This window comes from Mercenaria mercenaria, chromosome 5 (assembly GCF_021730395.1).
Source record: "Mercenaria mercenaria strain notata chromosome 5, MADL_Memer_1, whole genome shotgun sequence".
In the NCBI taxonomy this organism is placed as follows: Eukaryota; Metazoa; Mollusca; class Bivalvia; order Venerida; family Veneridae; genus Mercenaria; species Mercenaria mercenaria.
This window is the reverse complement of record NC_069365.1, coordinates 91,677,995-91,697,019: the sequence shown is the minus strand read 5'-3', so window position 1 is coordinate 91,697,019 and position 19,025 is coordinate 91,677,995. Positions and strand designations below refer to the sequence as shown.

Below are 19,025 nucleotides of genomic sequence, written 5' to 3'. Positions count from 1 at the left end.
AACGTTATCTATTGATAGACGTTTCAATATGTAATTTGTACATGCGAAGAAACATTTAATTCTTATTCCTCAACAAGTGCATATTATAATTGTCGTCTCAATTTTATGAAATGGCTATATCATTTCCTTCATTTGCATGCAAATAACCGCTGATTGAATTACTAAGATCTCGATCCCGCAGAAAAGATGCTTTAAGTTATCAGTAATTGATCGATATTTGATCAATAAAACTTTCTTTAAGCTTTTATCAATAATAAATCTCATCATAATATCGAATATACCGACAAACAAACATTTAAGATGGGAATAGACTACACAATCCTCACGGTGTGTGAAAATGTTTAATTAACCGATACATTCTGACCGCCGAAGGTGTGAAAAATTTTGACACCTGTGCTCGAGTTAGCCAGAAGCAACAAAGAGTAAATTAATACACTGGAACCAGGTGTCATGCTCGAGCGATCGAGTTATCGATGTTCGACCCAGCCATGGTAATATCACATAGAAAATAGAAGGAAATCGACCAGGACCACATTAGTTGCTCGAGCGAGCCCGGGTGCTCGAGTCATCGATGCTCGAGCGAGCGGCGTTTCACTGTACTTTATTTGTGAATTTTCATGTACTAAAGGGAAACAATCCGCTATTTTGTAAAATACAAATTTATGTCCATTCATCCATGTCTTAGAGATGCAGAACTTTACAGTAGTTTGTAAAGGTTATAACTCAACAATGGAGTGACCAGCAATGCATTACTTTTTGAAAGTCTTTTTTGCAATCAACAACATAAATAAAAGCTTAACCTTTAGCCTGCTGGCGGCAAGTGATTGTCTTTGCGACCAGTGCAGACCAAGACGGGCAGGCTGATCATGTAAACTTTCACTGAACACCCCTTCAAATAATAAATGGTACTGTCCAAACTGAATGATAGACAAGTCCATTTTAGACATTTGGCAGGGTAAGGGTTAAAGTTAATGAACTGAATTCAAGAAATTTCTTTAGGGAACCTATGTAAAAATCCTCTGCACAGTACTTTGCAGAGCAGATTCCACAGCAGTTATGGCATCTTAAATTCTATTAGTTCCATATTTTCCCACAGGAACAATATTTTACCAATATTTCTCAGCACTCTGTTATAAGATATTATTGTCTAATGCAGAAATTATGAACATTCTCACCAATTATGACAATACAATTAAGGATATGCCAAAAAATGATGGATGACCAAGCTTTGAGGCTGCATCTGTAGGGTTCAAAATGTAGGTCATCCTTTAGAAAATGGTTCAACAGCATCATGGGGGAATATTGTTGAAAATGTAACAGAGACTAGTATTAAATGAACCAGTAAATTGAGCAGATGTCTAACGGGGGATGTCATTTTTCTTAAAAACAAACAGCATAAAAAGAAAACAAGAAAAAGAGCTGTTTGTTAAACACACATGATGTCCTCCCCTACCAACTGGAGAAAACGTTGTATGTAATTCTCAATCACAAGTATCCAGTGACCTTGACAACTGACCTAAAAACAATACGAGGTCATTTCTTGACCACATGCAATCATATGTAGACTGCAGGGGCCAAAGTATTGTCCATTTTATGATTGGAGACAAGTTTTCAGCCTAATGATGTTTGTGACATTTGACCTACTGACCCATTAAACAAATGTTGTCTGACCACAGGCAATCAACTGATGAAGTTTGAGCATTATAGTGTTCTGTAGTTTCAGAATTCAAACAACTGACAGACATGAGCAAAAAAAAAACAACAAAAAAAAAACAACCAACAACAACCACGCTATCAATCTTTGAAGGGAGCATAATAATTACGGCTGCTATGATGATACTCTCATCAGCTAAAAAGGCCTTGCTGATTCATGTCCATTACTGCATAACTGAACTAGAATTATTTTACAGATTGCAACTAAATCTTCCCGCCAACCCTCAGGAGATGTTCTATGACCGCATGCAACATCATTAAAATATCTCAAAATTCTCCCTAAACAACATAATCTAAATCTTGATTACAAGTAAAAATGAAACGACGACTTCCTGTAACTGTTGCTATATGAGACAACTGATGGTGACAACTAACATATCCAAATTGCTTGAGAAATCCACTCATTTCTGAGGACTGCCATTAGGCAGCTAAATGGATGAAGAATATTAACACTTTTTATTGGTCATCTACTTATCATAAATAATTTTACTATAAATGGCCGAAAGCAGATGAAACTGTGACCTTGACCTTTGTCCTCCTAACCCCCAAAACAACATTGATCAATTACGCGTAGACAAATCTTGGTAAGAAGTTAGATGGTCGTAGACCCTCCAGTTATTTATATGAAGAAATCATTTTTAGTCTCTAGGTTATTTTACCTTTAGTTTGATAGCGGCAAGTGATTTTGCCTTTGCGACCAGTGCAGACCAAGATCAGCCTTCACATCCATGCAGGCTGATCATGGTCTGCACTGCTCACTATTCAGTCAGTAAATTTTCAGTGAACACCCCTTCAAATAATATGTGTAGTACGCCCAAACTGAATGATGGATGAGTCCATTTTAGAAATTTAGCGGTGTAAAGGTTAACTTTAGCCAACTTTAACCTGTGACAAACTGACACCTAAAACAGAAGTGTCATCTACTCACCAAAAGGCAATCATGCAATGAATTTGTCAATCCTCTACCAATTTAGCATTCAAAATGCTTGACTGGTAATCATGTTCAGCCTCATGATGACTCTGACCTTGACATTTGACCTTGGGTTCTTGTCTCAACCACAGGAAATCATTCTATGAAGATGACCAATGTAGACCAAAGCCTTCTGTAGGTATAATCGTTCAGAAACCACAACTAAAATGTCTACAAACATATTCTGATGGTCAGACCCATTGATGTGAGCAAAACAGTTTACTGTGGACTGGTGTGGTGGGGGGAGCTGGTTAGAAGACAGGCTCAAGTATAAAAATAAATATCATTTTAAAATACATAAATGAAAGGAACAGAGCAGATGAAAGTTGAACATAACATTTATATAGTTCCTTTGTATATCGCATTTAAGACATAGGCACAGAGCACCTTAAAAATTACTTGTCCCCTTTAGGATTATAAGGAATTGCAAATCAATTTCATAACTAAGAAAGTTAAATTTCCTGTTCATCTCGAAATAACCAATTTGAGCTGTGCCATGGGAAAACCAACATAGTGGGTTTGCGACCAGCATGGATCCAGACCAGCCTGCGCATCCGCGCAGTCTGGTCAGGATCCATGTTGTTCGCTTTTAAAGCCTACTGCAATTTGAGAACCGTTAGCAAACAACATGGATCCTGACCAGACTGCGCGGATGCGCAGGCTGGTCTGGATCCATGCTGGTCGCAAAGCCACTATGTTGGTTTTCTCATGGCACGGCTCATTTCATTTTCATGCAATAAAAACACATTTATCAGAAAATGAACATTTTGTTGGATGGAATGCACTTTCATTTCTCAGCTATTTAATCTCGAACCCAAAGGCATGAAAGCAAAAGACAATCAACAAATGACAAGTCATCGAGCACATGGTCATTTATCAGAGTTCCGACTTTTATTAATACAATGCATTCGCTAGCAATGAAAAGTTACAGTCAACAACAAATGCATCTGCATGACCATCAAAATTAATGGTCGCCCTAAGACGACCTTTTGGATCGATTTTTCGGGGTTTTGTCTCCTAAACAAGACTGTTGATTAGTTTGGACGAAATAAATTGCAGTAATCAGAACGATCATCAATAGCAACTTGTATCAATTTGTTGAGTCTGTTTTAATAATGCCGGAATTTACCGTGAACAAGCAAAGGAATGTGTACGCCATCCTATACATAATACCCTTAAATTGGTAAAATTTCATTAATCAGCGCATCTTGTACAGTGACTAGATTAAAGCTTGTACAATAATACAAAATTAACAAAATCTATTCAATTTCGTAGTGTACGAATGACAAAAAAAGTTTCCCCGAGCGGAAATGATAGTTTTGGTATCGAATGGTGACAAAATTGTTGATATCGGGAGCAATTACAGAGCATTGTCCCAAAGTAGCGGCACATCTGTCGTTGGGTAAAAACCGTTTAACTCAAGAACACGATACTTGAAATAAGAATGAGCACTTCATTTTAAACATGGGAAGACTGCATTATGTCAACTACCTAGAATCAAAATTTAATTTACATGTCTTTAATACATTATGTCTCTCAATCCAGTATCTTAACCTTTTTCAAATTAAGGAAAATTTCTCATTACTAAACAAATTACACTGCACCGTATACAAAATATTATCCTATGGGGAGAAAGAAAAAGTGATTTTTTTAAGAATATGTATAATTAATGAAATTGCATTCTCCCTTATAGGATTACAGTTTCTTGTGTTCTATTAGATGCTAAACTAAAATGTCTTTTACTATCCAGAGATGTGGGAAGAATTGCATGCTGTTAATTATACTATTTATGACTGAATGCATCTTAATGAATGTTTAAATTCATATATTGCTACTTTCAAAAAAAGTGCCTAAAAGAAAGTCTCTCGTGTAAATGTTGCGCCAAATATTACGATCTAAGGTTACCACCCTTACAACAAAACTCGAGACAGACCATTTGACTCCACCTGTAGAAGAAATCACAGCCTCAATAGGAGCTCAAACTCCTATCGATTTGGTAGTCTACAGCTCTGCTATACTAGTTTTGCAGGCTTAGAGCAAATGCGCAACCCTGCCATTACAATTTCCTAAAATTTTAGTTTCTGGACCCATTTCATTCTTTGCAAAGCAAAGCTGAACTATAAAGCCTGTCTTAATTTTTTCCCATGAAAAATAATGTGCACTAATTCCTGTCTGATCCAAAGCAGCCATTATCTTAATTAAGAACAAAAAACATTTGGAGCACTATCATATCTGCGGCAACTATTATAAAAAAAATTCTGCTAAATATCAGGATTTCATGTTTGGAAGGGTGTCTCTCAGAGTAACGGCTAATAAAGCTCATTTAATGGTTCAAATCTGCATAAATGAATTGCTTTGTCTCTCACAGAGTATTTAGATTCCTCTTGTTTACCTCTCAATATACCCCTGGGCTAAAAATCACTAATTGTTCCATTAAAATCTCAGTAAACGAAGTCTTACCATGAGAATTGGTTAGCAGGCATGTTGGTTTTCCCGTTCAGATACTATTGCCTTTTTATGCGATATCAACTGCGGCAGTTAAACTGGTAATGACTTGTTTACAAGAAATTGGTTGTTATGTTTCACATTACTTGTTTTTGTTTTTTCATATTATATGAAGTGTTATAAATGGCTAATGAGATGAATCAGTTAACAAAATATACCATTACAGCCAACTGTACGCATTTAGAAATTTTTTGAACTGTTCCATATTCCAAAAGTAAACTTTCTTCCTCATACTAGTTTAAAAATGTAGTTGCACTGTAAGTGCGGTAGAAGGTTAATAACTCCCATTCAATTCCATTGGAAGGGACAATAACTCCAATTCTAATTATATGCTCTTTTCTGTTAAAACATGCTTACGCTAAAATGACATCATGTTAATGTGTGATAATGTCATTGTTTTTGATGTGACCAAGAAAGAGCACTACTATACTTTATCTATTGTTTTAGATTATAAAGGGTAATATTAGAAGGGAAACAATGTATAGCAAAATCGTGTTTTACCTAAATTAATACACACAACATCGGTTATATGTCGCCAGAATAATTCACTCAGGCTACGCCCTCGTGAAATTATTCCGCAGATGTATAACCTCTTTCCATGTATTAATAACATTAAAACACGGTTTTTCTATACATTATTTCTTTATTCAATGCCTGTGTTAGTATAAGCTGCAAATGACAGTAGTAGACCTTGGGTTTAGTGTACGTGGGGGGCCAGCTCAAAAGTATCCGCAGACAAACTGCTAAAGCATATTAACAATGTTGCGTAGCCCGCCCGCTTAGCTCAGTAGGGAGAGCATTGGTCTACGGATCGCGAGTTCGATCCCCGAGTGGGGCGTATGTTCTCAGTGACAATTTGATAAAAGACATTGTGTCGGAAATCATTCATCCTCCACCTCTGATAATTCATGTGGGGAAGTTGGCAGTTACTTGCGGAGAACAGGTTTGTACTGGTACAGAACCCAGGAACACTGTTAACTAGGCTAACTGCCCGCCGTTACATGACTGAAATACTGTTTAAAAATGGCATTAAACCCAAAACAAAAAAACAAACAAAAAACAATGTTGCGTGTATAATCAAAGTAAGAGAATTTTAAGAAATTCAGATTAAACGAAAGACAAAATCCAACATTATTTTACATAATGAATGCACAGTCCTCTGTACAGCGCGACTGAAATACTGCCGTCAGAAATCTTCCAGAAAACACACAAATTGCTGTATCAAACATCCAAATGACAATTCGATTATTTAATTTATCACGCTATTATGCAATAACTCCAGTAAGTTCAACAGGCCAGAAACATATATACTGCAAGTCGCCGATTCTAATTCCTTCTTGGAAAATATCATTTTTCTTAGATATCGCAAGCACTCTGCAAAATGATTTTTGAAGCAGATTGATCTCGGGGAGCCTGTTTTGTAAATAAAACCCATTTTTAACGATAAATGATTTGACATTTCATCTTGTTTGATGGACATGAAATCTAGTGGGGAAATTGCATTTCGAAGACACATCACAGTTCATTGATTAACCGGAGAAATGCAGTTTGTCAGGATTTAATTTTTGACAACTAGAATCCATGCACTTCCTTTTCCCACAGTTCCTGTATCATAAGCAGTATTTTTCTATTCATTCATGTTGCCGAATGTTCCTTTAATCAAGATAGCAAGAGTTATTACGTAATAAACAAAAAACTATTCATTTCAACATGATATTTTGTAATCAAAAATTCAAACTAGTGCTTTATCTTTAATGCTTCTTTGTCCATTGTACTGCAGGATAGATTTAACATGAAAATAAAATTTTGGCACATGTCATCTATTTTTCTGCAAAAGACAATTAAGTATTCTCATTTTGGAACACTATGAATTGCCAATTAAAAACTTCTATTTATTTTTCTATTTCCACCTACTCTTCACTTACTCTTCACTAATGCTACAGGGCTATGAATTCATTTGAAAACGTATCAAAAGTGCTAAATAACAAAATTGCTTGCAATTTCACTTTATTTCCTGTATCAACAGAAATTCTTCATGATAAAATATCTTAAATTACTGTAATAAAATGATATAAAATATAATAACATAGAATCTACACAATTCTGTATTTAACAGCAATTGCGGGACAACAATGCACTGCTTTAGTTCTCTATCTTCTTCATCAACAAATCCAAACATCTGATATCTATAATAATTTCGATTTATTGGGGGAAAATCATAAAAGCTAGATAACTGGTGATACTGTTGCAACGTTTTTGTTGATAAATCTGCGTTCCAAACCGCTGGAAGTAATATCATTTCCAGCAAATAACTCATAATCTAAAATGCCATCGCCTTCATACAGTACGCCATTTCTTCTATTTCTGCGTTTTTATTATATCTCATATGACGTAAAACGCGCTGAAGAGAAAACACTAACTAGAATTGATACCTCCGATTGCAAGCCGCAACATATTATCAAATGAAGAAGTTATATTCAAAAAGATATCAATAATTATTACATCAAAACAGGCATTGAATTCCCTTACGAAAATGAAATATGGAAACAAGCTGGCATTAAGCTGCAAGGTAACTGTCAATGGTCTGGCAACAGTCTGTCAAAAAAAAAAGGTAACTGGAAATAATCTGACTCCTATATGGGAACAAACTTCCAAGAAAAAAAGTTTAGCTGAAAATAATATGGACACTATTTCCATATTATTTCCAGTTTCTGGGAATAATCTGCAAACTATATGACAATAAACTGGCTCATAACAATCAGCATGTAAACACACTGACAATATTGTCAGCTTGTTTCCAGTGTCTGGAAGAAATCTGGCAGGAAAATGGCAAGAAACTGGAAATAAAAAACATAATTTCTATAATCGAATTGAATGAGTACTGAGATACCAGCTTGCATACAAAAACTTAAGCAAAAAATGCTATGTGGAAAAAGGGGCTTAATTTTGGAAAAAAGTATAGTTATGGGACCTGCTTAGTACATGTCAGGTCATGACATTGAACAAGTGTGTAATTAGTTTCAATCTATAATTTTGTAAAAAAAAAAAAAAGAAAACATAGGGGCATGTCCAATAACTTCTATTCTTTGAATAATCGAGACAAAAATTACATAAGTGACAATATTGTATGGATTTTCTGTCTGTCTGACAGTACATTGGATATAAATTTACTCAGAGCAGATTCTGACAATGCACTGGCTACACAATGGCAATACACTGGCAATATACCCATCTTAGCAATTTTCACAGCAAAACAAATATTACAAGACACCTTATCAAAATGGCTGAGTGTTGCATTTTTCCCTCCAAAACTATTTTCAGTTTTCAATAGTTTTCCAGCACTGATGGGCACATTGTAAAGGTACTTTTTCATCATTTTACAGTTACTTGTTTTCATTGTAACACAGATTCTGTCCGCAACAAGTATTTTTGCTAAACAGATACAGAAATTTTAAAAGTCATGTATTTTCGCTACCCTGTAAAATTAAACTTGCAGATTTACCATAATCTTTGTCAAATTTCCTTTGGTTTCAATATTATATTATTGATAACTGAAATATTGCAAATCTTAATTGGTATTAAAATTGAGTCACAAGCAAATGAAGGTTTTAAGTCACATTAAAATTCATATTTAACATTAATAAGGATAAATAGAAAAAAATATATACTGACACTAAACTGGAAACAAACTTCCCATACACTGACAATGCTATGACAATACAATGGTAATAAAGACAATTTTCCTAGGGGGAAATAAAACAAGAGGGCCAAGATGGCCCTAGGTCGCTCACCTAAGAAACACTCCATAACAGTGTAAAACATGTTTGACCTAGTGATTTCATGGAAACAAATATTCTGACCAATTTTCATTAAGATTCGACCAAAAAATTGGTCTCTTGCGATAAAACAAGCATTTTCTTAGATATGACCTAGTTTTTGACCCTAGATGACCCATGTTCAAACTCGACCTAGATTTTATCAAGGCAATCATTCTGACCAAAATTCATGAAGATCAACTGAAAAATACAGCCTCTATCACATACAGAAGTTTTTTCTTTGATTTGACCAAGTGACCTAGTTTTTGACCTCAGATGACTCATATTCAAATTCGACCTAGATTTCATTAAGGCAATCAACCTGACCAAATTTCATAAATATCAACTGAAAAAAAACAGTCTCTATCGCATACACAAGATTTTTCTTTAATTTGACCTAGTGACCTAGTTTTTGACCTCAGATAACCCATATTCAAAACCGACCTAGTTTTCATCAAGGCAAACACTCTGACCAAATTTCATGAAGATCAATTGAAAAATACATCCTCTATTGCATACACAATGTTTTTCTTCGATTTAACCTAGTGACCTAGTTTTTGACCCCAGATGACCCATTTTCGAAATCAGCCTAGATTTTATCAAGGTAATCATTCTGGCTAAATTTCATGAAGATCAGTTGAAAAATACAGCCTCTATTGCATACACAAGGTTTTTCTTTGATTTGACCTAGTGACCTAGTTTTTGACCCCAGATGACCCATTTTCGAACTTGGTCTAAATTTCATCAAGGCAATCATTCTGACCAAAATTCATGAAGATCAATTGAAAAATACAGCCTCTATCGCATACACAAGGTTTTTACGTGATATGACCTAGTGACCTAGTTTTTGACCCCAGATGACCCATTTTCGAACTCGGCCTAGATTTCATCAAGGTAATCATTCTGACCAAAATTCATGAAGATCAACTGAAAAATACCGCCTCTATCGCATACACAAAGTTTTTCTTTGATTTGACCTGGTGACCTAGTTTTTGACCCGAGATGACCCATTTTCGAACTCGGCCTAGATTTTATCAAGGCAATCATTCTGACCAAGATTCATGAAGATCAATTGAAAAATACAGCCTCTATCGCATACACAAGGTTTTTCTTTGATTTGACCTAGTGACCTAGTTTTTGACCCGAGATGACCCATTTTCGAACTCGGCCTAGATTTCATCAAGGTTATCATTCTGACCAATATTCATGAAGAAGAATTGAAAAATACAGCCTCTATCGCATACACAAGGTTTTTCTTTGATTTGACCTAGTGACCTAGTTTTTGACCCGACATGACCCATTTTCAAACTCGGCTTAGATTTCATCAAGGTTATCACTCTGACCAATATTTATGAAGATTAATTGAAAAATACCACCTCTATCGCATACACAAGGTTTTTCTTTGATTTGACCTAGTGACCTAGTTTTTGACCCGAGATGACCCATTTTCGAACTCGGCCTAGATTTCATCAAAGTTATCATTCTGACCAATATTCATGAAGATTAAATGAAAAATACAGCCTCTATCGCATACACAAGGTTTTTCTTTGATTTGACCTAGTGACCTAGTTTTTGACCCGAGATGACCCATTTTCGAACTCGGCCTAGATTTCATCAAGGTTATCATTCTGACCAATATTCATGAAGATTAATTGAAAAATACAGCCTCTATCGCATACACAAGCTAAATGTTGACAGACGACGGACGACAGACGACAGACGACAGACGACGGACGACGGACGCCGGACATCGAGCGATCAGAAAAACTCACCTGAGCATTGCTCAGGTGAGCTAAAAAATAGTAACACTGAGTAGTAAGCGATATATTGGGATACTAGTCCATTTTACCTCAGTAGGTAGAGCGTCGATCTACGGATCATGGGGTCGCGAGTTCGATCTTAGGACGGGGCTTATGTTCTCCGTGACTATTTGATAAATGACAGTGTATCTGAAATCATTAGTCATCCACCTCTGATTCATGTGGGGAAGTTGGCAGTTACTTACAGAGAACAGGTTTATACTGTACAGAATTCAGGAACACTGGTTAGGTTAACTGCCCCTGTTACATGACTGAATACTGTTGAAAACAGTATCAAACCCAAAACAAACAAACAAAACAGTCCATCTGCCACACTAATGTATACCCGCTGTTACATGACTGAAATACTGTTGAAAAACGGCGTTAAAACCCAAAACAAAAAAACACTAATGTATAAGTGCTCATAACTTTGTACTGCATAAAGGAATTTAGTTTAAAACTTTAAATAATGATAGTTTGCTAAAGTTTTCTTTTGTCCATGTAAGACAGCCTGGCATGTTGTGACTGACTATACACTGACAATACAATGACAACACACTGGCAATATGCCAGTGTGTTGTCAGAAAAATATTTCCAGTTGACTGGCTGTGCACTGACAATACAAGGACAACAGACTGGAAAGTCCAAAAAGCCGCTTGTTGTCAGTTGTGTATCCAGTGTGTTGCCAGATTGACATTGCATACCAGTTTGTTGCCAGATTGTTGTCAGTGTTTATTTCCAGATACCTCTATATAATTTAGCTCCTTCAAATAGTTTTATATGAAAAATCAATGAAATTTTGTTAAAACGTCATTATAAACATCACTGACAACAAACTGTATATAAACTGATAGCAGACTGGATGTTAAATTTTACAGCTGGTTTTCAGGTCTGGAAATCAGCTGACAAGCACATGGACACATGATGGTTATTCAGTGGCAACACACTGGATCAGTTTATTGTCAGCTCTGGAAATAGGCTGGCAAGTAACTGGATTTTAGAGTATTATTGACTGGAAACAAACTGGACATAAACTGACCACACACTGACAATAGGGAAGGTTTCCCTTACGAAAATGAAATATGGAAACAAGCTGGCATTAAGCTGCAAGGTAACTGTCAATGATCTGGCAACAGTCTGTCAAAAAAAAAAGGTAACTGGAAATAATCTGACTCCTATATGGGAACAAACTTCCAAGAAAAAAAGTTTAGCTGAAAATAATATGGACACTATTTCCATATTATTTCCAGTTTCTGGGAATAATCTGCAAACTATATGACAATAAACTGGCTCATAACAATCAGCATGTAAACACACTGACAATATTGTCAGCTTGTTTCCAGTGTCTGGAAGAAATCTGGCAGGAAAATGGCAAGAAACTGGAAATAAAAAACATAATTTCTATAATCGAATTGAATGAGTACTGAGATACCAGCTTGCATACAAAAACTTAAGCAAAAAATGCTATGTGGAAAAAGGGGCTTAATTTTGGAAAAAAGTATAGTTATGGGACCTGCTTAGTACATGTCAGGTCATGACATTGAACAAGTGTGTAATTAGTTTCAATCTATAATTTTGTAAAAAAAAAAAAAAGAAAACATAGGGGCATGTCCAATAACTTCTATTCTTTGAATAATCGAGACAAAAATTACATAAGTGACAATATTGTATGGATTTTCTGTCTGTCTGACAGTACAATTGGATATAAATTTACTCAGAGCAGATTCTGACAATGCACTGGCTACACAATGGCAATACACTGGCAATATACCCATCTTAGCAATTTTCACAGCAAAACAAATATTACAAGACACCTTATCAAAATGGCTGAGTGTTGCATTTTTCCCTCCAAAACTATTTTCAGTTTTCAATAGTTTTCCAGCACTGATGGGCACATTGTAAAGGTACTTTTTCATCATTTTACAGTTACTTGTTTTCATTGTAACACAGATTCTGTCCGAACAAGTATTTTTGCTAAACAGATACAGAAATTTTAAAAGTCATGTATTTTCGCTACCCTGTAAAATTAAACTTGCAGATTTACCATAATCTTTGTCAAATTTCCTTTGGTTTCAATATTTTATTATTGATAACTGAAATATTGCAAATCTTAATTGGTATTAAAATTGAGTCACAAGCAAATGAAGGTTTTAAGTCACATTAAAATTCATATTTAACATTAATAAGGAAAAATAGAAAAAAATATATACTGACACTAAACTGGAAACAAACTTCCCATACACTGACAATGCTATGACAATACAATGGTAATAAAGACAATTTTCCTAGGGGGAAATAAAAAAAATAGTAACACTGAGTAGTAAGCGATATATTGGGATACTAGTCCATTTTACCTCAGTAGGTAGAGCGTCGATCTACGGATCATGGGGTCGCGAGTTCGATCTTAGGACGGGGCTTATGTTCTCCGTGACTATTTGATAAATGACAGTGTATCTGAAATCATTAGTCATCCACCTCTGATTCATGTGGGGAAGTTGGCAGTTACTTACAGAGAACAGGTTTATACTGGTACAGAATTCAGGAACACTGGTTAGGTTAACTGCCCCCTGTTACATGACTGAAATACTGTTGAAAACAGTATCAAACCCAAAACAAACAAACAAAACTAGTCCATCTGCCACACTAATGTATACCCGCTGTTACATGACTGAAATACTGTTGAAAAACGGCGTTAAAACCCAAAACAAAAAAACACTAATGTATAAGTGCTCATAACTTTGTACTGCATAAAGGAATTTAGTTAAAACTTTAAATAATGATAGTTTGCTAAAGTGTTTCTCTTGTCCATGTAAGACAGCCTGGCATGTTGTGACTGACTATACACTGACAATACAATGACAACACACTGGCAATATGCCAGTGTGTTGTCAGAAAAATATTTCCAGTTGACTGGCTGTGCACTGACAATACAAGGACAACAGACTGGAAAGTCCAAAAAGCCGCTTGTTGTCAGTTGTGTATCCAGTGTGTTGCCAGATTGACATTGCATACCAGTTTGTTGCCAGATTGTTGTCAGTGTTTATTTCCAGATACCTCTATATAATTTAGCTCCTTCAAATAGTTTTATATGAAAAATCAATGAAATTTTGTTAAAACGTCATTATAAACATCACTGACAACAAACTGTATATAAACTGATAGCAGACTGGATGTTAAATTTTACAGCTGGTTTTCAGGTCTGGAAATCAGCTGACAAGCACATGGACACATGATGGTTATTCAGTGGCAACACACTGGATCAGTTTATTGTCAGCTCTGGAAATAGGCTGGCAAGTAACTGGATTTTAGAGTATTATTGACTGGAAACACACTGGACATAAACTGACCACACACTGACAATAGGGAAGGTTAAATTTCGTAAGGGTAACAGAAGATAATACACTGCATGATGAAGCTTCTGACATTGAGCGAACTAAAAAGACTTGATCACCAATTTAATTAAAATGTCTAGATCAAAGATGTAAACTAAGTTTTCATAAAAAGGCTTCAAATGTTTACAATTACTAGTCCATCGAATCAGGAATATACAAGATCACAACTTCCTTGGGATCAAAATTCTACCATTTAAATATATTTGTTTAGCATTTTTTTTATTTTCTCCATTTTCTTGAAACAATAATCTGCTGTTATATAACAGCAATTTACTTTATCATTAATGTCATATCTCAACTGACCCAAACCAAAATACAAGCATGAGGCAAGCTTGTGAGAAGTTTGCCATAAGCTTACTGCAATCTTAAAAAGATTGCAGCCATGTATAATGCTTGCAGATGCTCGCATAGAAATTAAGTTTGCGGAGAAGTCTTTCTTTGCAAGCTTGCAGCGGGCATCCTGCAATCTTAATACTATTTAAGATTACGACTAAGCTTGCGATAGAGATTAAGTTTGCGGATAGTCTTGCTTCGCAAGCTTGCAGCGGGCATCTTGCGATCTTAATACTATTTAAGATTGCAACTAGCTTGTGATCCTGTAACCTTTTTAAAACTCTTTTATTTCACTGATACATATAAAAGGGAGGTAATATATTAAACCAAATATTAAATTTTTTATGTCAAAATAAGTTGTTTTAAAAATTATTGTCCCTGATTTTTAAGTCTTTATCTACTGATCATTACAAATATTGTTTTATGAAAGTGAGAAAGTTTTATAAACTATGCAGTTTGTCAAATTAAAGGAAGTATATAATTAAATTTTTAGACTCTAAAGTTATTTAAACTGTCTCACAAACTTAAAGAAGGTTAAGGAAAATAGTGCAGTTTGCAAGCTTGTGCAATCATAACAAGGTTGTGTGAGACTAGCAAATGTTTTTGTCTACACCCATACAAGTGTGTGTAAGCTTGCAAGATTGTGCAAGCAAGTTTGCAATATTGCGCAAGCTTGCAATCTTATTATGATTGTGCAAACTTGCAAGGTTGCAATTAAGATCGCTAGGGTTCCAATCGCAAGCATGCGCAACCTTACAAGATCTTAAGTATGTCAAAGGAAGCGTGTGAATTTAAGTTTGCGCAAGCTTAAATTATGGTTGCAATGGTTCCAATCGCAATCTTGCTGCATGCTAAAACAAGTTTGCCACACACTAGCATTATGGCACATGCCGCCAGTGAAGCTGCCATCTCTGCCTCATTTCAAATGAAATCAATAAAATTTATTCCTCGCAATCTTGCTGCGACCTTAATGCAAGCTTAATTAAGCTCGCCATTTTGGTTTGGGGAAACCTGACGAAATTTAAACCACAATGTTATTCATCCAGGACTGAACTACACTAGCAAACTGAAAAAAAAATGCGGATGAAGTTTAAATAATAAACTCATGTATATCTTATTCTAATATGCTTTTCTCTGTTAAAACACTCTTACGCTAGAATGAGGTCATGTTAACATGCGGTCACAGACGTCAATGTTTTTGTTGTGACCAAGAAAGAACGCTACTATATTTTATCTACTGTTTTAAATATATAAGGGAATATTAGAATCGAAATGATTTTTAGCGAAACCTTGTTTTAACACTATTTATTCACTCGGGCGGTAATACATCGTACAAATAATTTCACTTGGGCTGCGCCCTCGTGAAATTATTACGCCGACATATAACCGCCCATCGTGCATAAATAGTGTTAAAACACTCTTTTGCTATAAATTATTTCTTAAGTGATAGCATCATGCAGCAGATTTAATTAATTAATTAATTATTTAATAACAAAAATACCACTGTTATAACATACGCTATGATTTTCTAAACATACCAATCACTATAAATCTGCCAGTTGCAGTATCATAAATCTATGAATAAATTAACTGATCTATTTGAAATTGGCAGAAATATTTGACCTTATCTTAGTTTAACTTATATTGTGTTTTAATTGATAAAAATCTAAAGATCAAATATTATGTCTGAATAATTCTACAAAAATAAGACTGTATTTTTGTTCATGTCATTAAAAATGAAACATGATTACAGAATAAATCTTAGGAGAATTTATTTCTAGAACTTAAAAGTTTAAAATGTATTTGAACAAATCAAATCTAATTGTAATGTCATATATCTTTTGCATTGTGATAAAGTTTTTATGAAACCATTATCTATTTTGTCTGTTTCATCCAAAATCTGTTTAGATGGAATATATGAATTTATAGACAATAAGTAGGAAGTTAAAACTAATGGGAGTTTGATTTGATTATTAGGATTGATGGATCCCCCATTTCTATAAATTTAAAGACTGGTGCCAACATATTCAGGTTTTAAATCAACAGTGCCTATAAATTGGTCTATTTGACTGTCTGATACAAACACATGACTAAGCAACAAGACATCGGGATAACAGTTCAGAGTTATTCTTTGTCAAATTATTTCTGTTGGGTTTGTCGATTTATTCTGAAAGCTGAATGCATCAAAACATTAAAAGGGATCGATACTCGATGTTCAGTAAATGAACACATGAAAACTAGTATTTTGGCAGTTTGATGTAGGTTGCTGCCAACTAACTGCTAAGTCTATCATATGCAATATAAGCATTTGCTACCCAGTTGACTATGGTTGAGGATGGTGCAAAGATGCATAAGGGCCACATGTATCAAAACTATGTAGTAAAACAAGCTAAAAAAAGATGGATATTAGTGAATTCATTAAGTGTATAAAAACTGGTCTGGTTTGTTTCCAGATTTTAAGTTTATGACTAAAAAGCTGTCCTGTTTCTCATGTTTGGGGCTTATCAGTGAAAGATGCTATTAGTGAGATAGTGATCAGGTCTGAGTGATTGCTTATGTCTTCCTTACTTTACTTGTTGGAGAGAGTTCTAGACTTACTTTCCTATCTACATCACTATCAGGATGATAAAGAAAACACCCAGACAGTCTTTAGACACAGTCCTTTCCTTTGAGAAACATGAAACACTGTGTAAATAAATCCTTTTGACTTATTTAAGCTCCAAACTAAGCCTAATACTGTTCAGTCTGGCTGCATTAATGCCTAGGTAATATATTTATTGAACAAAATCATATAGATGCAGTCAAGAGTGATTTCAGGGTAGAGGAAAGTCATGGATCATTAACGTTAATGAATTAAGAATAAATTTAATTGATTTCATTTGAAATGAGGCAGGGATGGCAGCTTCACTGGTGGCATGTGCCATAATGCTAGGCTGAGTACTTGGTAGACTAGCTCCTAGACTATGATATACCTTTTTTTACATTTTTGTCATTCAATGTAGTGAACTGAGCCTGTCTCTATCCTATTTTCCAGTATCATGATAAATTCTAACATTGTTTCTCTAAAAAAAATCTTCAGAATCGAGGTACCAAATTGAATCTTAACAATAAAGGAAAAAATGTAGAAATATCTTTACCATCAATCTAGTGACTAGTCTAAGTACTCAGTGACAACAGGGAAGGTGGCTATTACTTTAAAATCTTTTGTAACATTTTAATTTCTCCTGGTGATGATGATGATACATACAAGGGAAATATCAAATTGATTAGAAAATGCTCTGCAGTTACACAAACACACCAGTCTTTTCTTGCATGTCCCTCCAATCCTGAAACTGGAGTCACCATAAAATGAATCAACAAATTTAAACAAATAAACAAAAAAAAATATAAAGCTCCTAAACTGGAAAAGGCAAAACATTACAAGTAGGAACATAAAGTAAAGCACCAGTTGTGATAACCATCTTTAAGGACAATTTTCCTCAATGTGTAATCAATTAATAGCATACAAATGCTCACTTTTTGACGATTTATGGAATCATAACACAAGCAAAACTATCTTGAAAGATCAACCATGTAGCAATTGTAAGCATATTTACATAAAATTCACATTTTCGAGCACGAAAAAAACAATCAAGCACCATCGAAACATGCGTCTCAACGAGACCGTACGCAAGAGTTACATTGAATTACGCACACAAAGATTCCAAGATGATTAGATCTACTGTTTGACAACCAGCATACAATATTTCCATATTTCTCCCATTAGCCGCTGGAAACACAAGACGAGTTCCTTTAGGAGCTTTCAAGCGTTTTAATGAAAGATGTAAAAATTTGATTGTTTCATGAATCGGTAATTCCTCCATTTTTTCCATGAAAATTATTTTTGTTCTGTAGGAGCTTTTTTTTTTAAATAACAAAGAAACTGATTACATTGCCAGTAGAACGGATGCAGAAATACCCTCTTGAATCTAGATTGATCTCCTTTTTATCCTCCAACAATTAGCACGTTTTTCAAGGCATTATTTAGGGTTAAAAAGCAATTCAATCGACATGCCTTAAAACTGTTTTAAAGCCTGGATGAAAATCCTTTCAATGAAATACCTGCATTAAAAATGAATAAAATTGTTTCCAGATAAAATGCGTTGTACTATTTGTAATGAAAGCTGCAAAAAATATTAACTAACAAAAGAATCTGTAAAATCCAGAAACAGGTTTTTAGTTGCTACTAAACTTGTAAAAAGAAAATTCAGACATTGAAAAATGCTATCCACTATTCCAACATGCATATTTTCGGCTACAAATTCTGACATGCTGCTTTTACAGAATCAAAATGTACCAATTTTTTTTAACTGCTTTTTAATTTTTATTTGCAGTTTAAACTTTTTCAAACAGCTAAAAAGAGGACATCTTCAACACTCACAACTATGAAAGTAAGTGGGTCACAATGTCTTCGAATTTTCCATCTGCCAACTTAACTGCTTTTTATACCAGAACTGGG

The 19,025-nt window shown here is 34.8% G+C and overlaps 1 protein-coding gene across 23 annotated transcripts in view; it reads right to left on the bottom strand.

The window, feature by feature from the left end:
- Positions 1-19,025, bottom strand: part of LOC123558649 (teneurin-m-like) — a 241,368-nt gene that overhangs the window by 99,173 nt on the left and 123,170 nt on the right. The gene's annotated exons all lie outside the window — the stretch shown is intronic.